Raw genomic sequence first — 7,500 nt, 5'->3', positions numbered from 1 at the left:
TGTAATGTATGGCTCAATGACTGGCTGTGTGAGATCCCTGAAGGTACTGTAATGTATGGCTCAATGACTGGCTGTGTGAGACCCCTAAAGGTAATGTATGGCTCAATGAATGGCTGTGTGAGATCCCTAAAGGTACTGTATGGCTCAATGACTGGCTGTGTGAGATCCCTAAAGGTACTGTAATGTATGGCTCAATGACTGGCTGTGTGAGATCCCTGAAGGTACTGTAATGTATGGCTCAATGACTGACTGTGTGAGATCCCTGAAGGTACTGTAATGTATGGCTCAATGACTGGCTGTGTGAGATCCCTGAAGGTACTGTAATGTATGGCTCAATGACTGACTGTGTGAGATCCCTGAAGGTACTGTAATGTATGGCTCAATGACTGGCTGTGTGAGATCCCTGAAGGTATTGTATGGCTCAATGACTGGCTGTGTGAGACCCCTAAAGGTAATGTATGGCTCAATGATTGGCTGTGTGAGATCCCTAAAGGTATTGCAATGTATGGCTCAATGACTGACTGTGTGAGACCCCTAAATGTACTGTAATGCATGGCTCAATGACTGACTGTGTGAGATCCCTAAATGTACTGTATTGTATGGCTCAATGACTGGCTGTGTGAGATCCCTAAAGGTATTGTATGGCTCAATGACTGGCTGTGTGAGATCCCTAAAGGTAATGTATGGCTCAATGACTGGCTGTGTGAGATCCCTGAAGGTAATGTAATGTATAGAGGTCTCTCAGTCTGCTGTGGCTGCGTCTTAAATGGCACAAAAGACCATATATAAAATCAAATTAAATTGTATGTATTTGTCACATGTGCCGAATACAACAGATGTAGACCTTACAGTGAAATGCTTACTTACAAGCCCTTAATTAACCAACAATGCAGTTTAAAGAAAAACAAGTGTTCAGAAAGTATTTACTAAATAAACTGAAGTAAAAAAATGAATAAAGAAAACATTTAATTAAAAACAAAGAAAAAAAGATAATCTAAAATACAAATAATTAAAGAGCATCATAAAATAACAGTAGCGACGCTATATGGGACTCCCGAGTGGCGCAGCGGTCTAAGGCACTGCATCTCAGTGCCATACCAGGCGTTGATGCAACCAGTCAGGATGCTCTTGGTGGTGCAGCTTTAGAACTTTCTGAGGATCTGAGGGATCCATGACACACCTATTTCAGCCTCCTGAGGGGAATAGCAGTGGTCGTGCCCTCTTCACGACTGTCTTGGTGTGGTTGGACCATGATAGTTTGTTGTTGATGTGGACACCAAGGAACTTGAAGCTCTCAACCTGCTCCACTACAGCCCCATCGATGAGAATTGGGGCGTGCTTGGCCCTCCTTTTCCTGTAGTCCACGATCATCTCCTTTGTCTTGATCACGTTGAGGGAGAGGTTGTTATCCTGGCACCACACTGCCAGGTCTCTGACCTCCTCCTCTAGGCTGGACTCATCGTTGTCGGTGATCAGGCCTACCACTGTTGTGTCGTCAGCAAACTTAATGATGGTGTTGGAGTCATGCTTGGCCATGCAGTATTGAGTGAACAGGGAGTACAGGAGGGGACTGAGCCCGCACCCCTGAGAGGCCCCTGTGTTGAGGATCAGCGTGGCAGATTTGTTGTTACTTACCCTTACCACCTGGGGGCGGCCCGTCAGAAAGTCCAGGATCCAGTTGCAGAGGGAGGTGTTTAGTCCCAGGGTCCTTAGCTTAGTGATGAGCTTTGAGGGCACTATGGTGTTGAACCCTGAGCTGTAGTCAATGAATAGCATTCTCACGTAGGTGTTCCTTTTGTCCAGGTGGGAAAGGGCAGTGTGGAGTGCAATAGAGATTGTGTCATCTGTTGGGTCGGTATGCAAATTGGAGTGGGTCTAAGGTTTCTGGGTAATGGTGTTGATGTGAGCCATGACCAGCCTTTCAAAGCACTTCATGGTTATAGACGTGAGTGCTGCGGGGTCGGTCGTCATTTAGGCAGGTTACCTTGGTGTTCTTGGGCACAGGCATTATGGCAATCTGCTTGAAACATGTTTCATGTTACAGGACCCGGTTAGGGGACAGATTGAAAATGTCAGTGAATACACTTGCCAGTTGGTTAGCGCATGCTTGGAGTACACGTCCTGGTAATCCATCTGTCTCTGCGGCCTTGTGAGTGTTGACCTGTATAAAGGTCTTACTCACATCGGCTACGGAGAGTGTGATCACACAGTCATCCAGAACAGCTGGTGCTCTCATGCATGCTTCAGTGTTGCTTGCCTCAAAGCACGCATAGAAGCAATTTAGCTCATCTGGTAGGCTTGCGTCAATGGGCAGCTTGCGGCTGTGCTTCCCTTTGTAGTCTGTAATAGTTTGCAAGCCCTGCCACATCCGACGAGCATCGGAGCCGGTGTAGTGGGATTCAATCTTTGTCCTGTATTGACCCTTTGCCTGTTTGATGGTTCATTGAAGGGCATAGCGGGATTTCTGATTAGTTTCCGGGTTAGAGTCCTGCTCCTTGAAAGCAGCAGCTCTACTCTTTAGCTCAGTGCAGATGTTGCCTGTAATCCATGGTTGAGGTATGTATCCTTCTGGTTGAGGTATGTACATATGGTCACTGTGGGGATGACGTTGTCGATGCACTTATTGATGAAGCCATTGACTGATGTGGTGTACTCCTCAATGCCTCCGGAAGAATCCCGGAACATTTTCCAGTCTGTGCTAGCAGAACAGTACTCTAGCTTAGCATCTGCGTCATCTGAACACTTCCAAATCGAGCGATGTCACTGGTACTTCCTGCTTTAGTTTTTGCTTGTTAACAGGAATCAGGTGGATAGTTATGGTCAGATTTGCCAAAGGAGGGCGAGGGAAATCTTTTGTAAGCGTCCTCTGTGTGTGGAGTAAAGGTGGTCTAGTGTTTTTTTTTCTCTGGTTGCACATGAACATGCTGGTAGAAATGAAGGGTAGAACTGATTTAAGTTTCCTGCATTAAAGTTCTCTGGCCACTAGGTGTGCAATGAGGTTCTGGTCAAAAGGTGCAACACTATAAAAGGAAGACATTCAGGATGTAGCGCCCTGTCTGTGGGACGGAAGGTATTTTAGTCGACCTCACGTGCATGATTAGTAACCTTACTGGGACCAGAAGGCTTTAGCTTAGTGAGCTAACACAGACTTCTCTCTCCTCTTCTCTTCTCCATTCTCCTCCTCTTTCTCTGTGGCATTACAGGAGTGACCCCACTACCTCCTCCCAACAACGCCATCCCTGGTAAGTCCCCTGACAGTACGCATCCCATAGCTCCCAGGACTCCCTGGAAAATATTGGCAAGTGTTGATGAGTTGTCTATCACTCTTAAATTAATGAATAAATGAATGAGCTCCACCACATTAAAAGTATAAATATTTTGAAGACGCATTGTGGTATGCTAGTGGGAACTTTGGAACACAGTCCAAACGGCCTTTGACAAGTCCCCTCAAGAGACCGATAGGGACAAATCCCTGCTTGGTCTCTAGAGGGGACTATCTGCTTGGTCTCTAGAGGGGACTTATCTGCTTGGTCTCTAGAGGGGACTTACTTCTTGGTCTCTAGAGGGGACTTATCTGCTTGGTCTCTAGAGGGGACTTATCTGCTTGGTCTCTAGAGGGGACTTATGTGCTTGGTCTCTAGTCTAGACCAAGCAGATAACTTATTGAGTATTTTCTAATCCTGTCTAGAGTATAATGTGACAGAGGATGGCTGGCTGGAGTTTGGAGGCTCTCAATATTACTTTAATTCTGAACTGCTGGCCATGGAGGACGCCAGACACTACTGTCAGCAGAGGCATGGGGACCTGTTGTTATCAACGGACTAACAGAAAATACATTTCTATGGAAAAAGGTAAACACCTATAGTTTCGCTATAGTCCTGCCTTCAAACACGTTGGCAGAGCTATATCACCAGTGGTGTAAAGTACTTAAGTAAAAATACTTTAAAGTACTACTTAAGTCGTTTTGGGGGGTATCTGTACTTTACTATTCATAATTTTTGACAACTTTTACTTTTACTTCAATACATTCCTAATGAAATTATGTACTTTTTATCCATACATTTTCCCCTCACACCCAAAGTACAATTTGAATGCTTAGCAGGACAGGAAAAGGGTCCAATTACACACTAATCAAGGAGAACATCCCTGGTAATCCCCTACTGCCTCTGATTGACGGACTCACGGCCCTCACGGAACACAAAGGCTTCGTTTGTATATGATGTCTCAGTGTTGGAGTGTGCACCTGGCTAGCCGTAAATACGAAATATTGCTCAATATAAGGAATTTGACATTTAGTTTTGATACTTAAGTATATTTAAAACATACTTTTAGACTTTTTACTCAAGAAGTATTTTACTGGGTGGACTTTCATTTTATATTAAGGTATCTTTACTTTACTCAATTATGTAATTGGGCAATTTTCCCACCACTGATATACATGAATCCACAAAACATTAAGAACACCTTTCTAACATTGAGTTGCACCCCGCTTTTGCCCTCAATTCGTCAGGGCTTGGACTCTACAAGGGTGTCGAAACAGACGGTACCCCATGTTGACTCCATGACAGCTAGTTCCTAATGTTAATTGCTCTTATTCAGATCAATAAAGGAGCATTTGGGAATCCATTACATCGGGCTAACAGTTGATCTTGATCGCTCTTTCGGGTGAGTATTAAAACGAGTAAAATAAGATTATCAAACAAATAAAAATAAAAACGTTTTTTATATCACTTCTAAACTGGTGGTGTCAAACCGCTGTTCTATTGCTGCGTTCATGACATTTTAGAAACTCTGAAATACAAGCTTCCTTTCTGGGAGAAGTCAATTTAAAAGGCCCTCCAGTTAGGAGACTTTTCAGACATGCTGAACTCTGACGTCAGCTACCAAGAACATAACTTGACAAAACATTATTTATCCCAATTTATTTGGACCTTTTATTTAACAATATAATTTGGATGAGAGCGTGGATGGCTGCGCTTTTTGTTCATGGTTGGCGTAGCTACTTAGAAATTAGCCAGTTGACGTTCTCAGCCAGGTCAAAGCATGTGAATGCACACAACTCATTGTGCCGTGTTTAGAAGTTGTATTTCTGAACATTCCGGCATTGCAAGAACGCAGCATATTTTCTGTGTATTGTCCGTGTTCTTCTGTGTTCCATGTTTCGTGGCAGAGGAGAAGCCACGGCAGGCCATGCTGGGCAGAGGCCCTGCCAGATTGAATACGGCCCACCCAATTAGGATGGCTTAAAATATAAAAATTGAAATAATTATTTTGATTTGTTGTTTGTATTACTTCCTGGACTAATCAGAAATGTTGAAAATGCAGTAGGAGGTTCCAGGGATACCCCCACTACCATATACATACAGTTCCTTCAGAAAGGATTCATACCCCTTGATTTATTCTTCATTCTGTTGATACCGCCTGAATTCAAAATGGATTAAATAGTATTTTTTCTCTCACAAATCTACACACAATACCCCATAATGACAAAGTACAAACTTGTTTTTAGAAATGTTTACACATTTATTGAAAATACAGACATATCTCATTTACATAAGTATTTACACCTCTTGAGTGAATACATGTTAGAATCACACTTGGCAGCGATTACAGCTGTGAGTCTTTCTGGGTAAGTCTCTAAGAGCTTTTCACACCTGGATTCTGCAACATTTGCCCATTATTCTTTAAACATTATTCAAGCTCTGTCAAATTGGTTGTTGATCATTGCTAGACAACCATTTCAGGTTTTGCCCTAGATTTTCAAGTAGATTAAGTCAAAACTTTAATATCGGCCACTCAGGAACATTCGCTGTCTTCTTGGTAAGCAAACCTCCAGTGTAAATTTGGCCTTGTGTTTTAGGTTGTTGTTCTGCTGAAAGGGGAATTCGTCTCCCAGTGTCAGGTGGAAAGCAGACTGAACCAGGTTTTCCTCTAGGATTTTGCTTGTGCTACGCTCCATTCCTTTTATCCTGAAAACCTCCCCAGTCCTTAACGATGACAGGCATACCCATAACATGATGCAGCCACCACTATGATTGAAATATGAAGAGTGGTACTCAGTGATGTGTTGTATTGGATTTCCCCAAACATAACACTTTGTATTCAGGACAAAAAGTTAACGCTTTGCCAAATTACTTTAGTGCCTTGTTGACTTATTTTTTATTCAGTACAGGCTTCCTTCTTTTCATTATATCATTTAGGTTAGTATTGTGATTGTTGATCCATTCTAATGTTCTCCTATCACAGCCATTACACTGGTTTAATGTCACCATTGGCCTCATGGTGAACTCCCTGAGCGGTTTCCTTCCTCTCCAGCATCTTAGTTACGGACGCATGTATCTTTGTAGTGACTGGGTGTACACCATCCAAAGTGTAATTAATAACTTCCCATGCTCAAAGGGATATTCAATATCTTATGTTTTGTGTTCTGAGTTCACATGTTCTGTGTTCTTGAATTCTTGTGTTCTGAGTTAATGTGTTCTGTGTTCTTGAATTCTTGTGTTCTGAGTTATTGTGTACTGTGTTCTGTCCAGGTGGATGGACGGTTCCCCAGTAGTATTCCAGAGATGGGACAACAACCAGCCGGACTTCAAGAACAACGATGAGAACTGTGTTGCCAGCTACAATGGTGAGCTAAAGATGAAATGTGGCCCAAAAATGTTACTCTCTTATAAGAACTTCCATTCAGTTATTTTCATTCTGAATCTTGGAGCTGGTTACCACATAACTCAATGGCATGACTAGGTCTACTATAACTGTGTGTTCAGGTTTCTAGCATGACTATAACTGTGTGTTCAGGTTTCTGGCATGACTATAACTGTGTGTTCAGGTTTCTGGCATGACTATAACGTGTGTTCAGGTTTCTGGCATGACTATAACTGTGTGTTCAGGTTTCTGGCATGACTATAACTGTGTGTTCAGGTTTCTGGCATGACTATAACTGTGTGTTCAGGTTTCTGGCATGACTATAACTGTGTGTTCAGGTTTCTGGCATGACTATAACTGTGTGTCAGGTTTCTGGCATGACTATAACTGTGGCACTGAAATGAGGTCCATCTGTGAGAGGAGTGGTTCCCCCCAGTGAACAGCACCGTGCCCCCTACTGCCCCCCCCACAGGAGGCTGCCCCCGGAATGGATCCTCTACCAGTCTAAGGTCAGTAAGAGGAGAGAATGGATCCTAAGGTCAGAGATCAAAGGTTACACAGGAGGAGTGATAATCATAATTATGTGATAATAATATTTTAACCTCTCTGGGCCAGTGGGACGCTTGCGTCCCACCTACTCAACAGCCAGTGGAATCCCGAGGCGCGATATTCAAATACCTTAGAAATGCTATTACTTCAATTTCTCAAACATATGACTATTTTACACCATTTTAAAGACAAGACTCTCGTTAATCTAACCACACTGTCCGATTTCAAAAGGCTTTACAACGAAAGCAAAACATTAGATTATGTCAGCAGAGTACCCAGCCAGAATATCAGCCACCCATTTTTCAA

General features: G+C 43.0%; 1 pseudogene; it reads left to right on the top strand.

The window, feature by feature from the left end:
• The window catches only part of LOC115187172 (macrophage mannose receptor 1-like), a 66,212-nt pseudogene extending 59,393 nt beyond the window's left edge, over positions 1 to 6,819 (top strand).
• The last annotated feature ends 681 nt before the right edge of the window (positions 6,820 to 7,500 follow it).

Source organism: Salmo trutta, unplaced genomic scaffold (genome assembly GCF_901001165.1).
Source record: "Salmo trutta unplaced genomic scaffold, fSalTru1.1, whole genome shotgun sequence".
Taxonomy (NCBI): domain Eukaryota; kingdom Metazoa; phylum Chordata; class Actinopteri; order Salmoniformes; family Salmonidae; genus Salmo; species Salmo trutta.
This window is presented reverse-complemented; position numbering and strand designations above follow the sequence as displayed.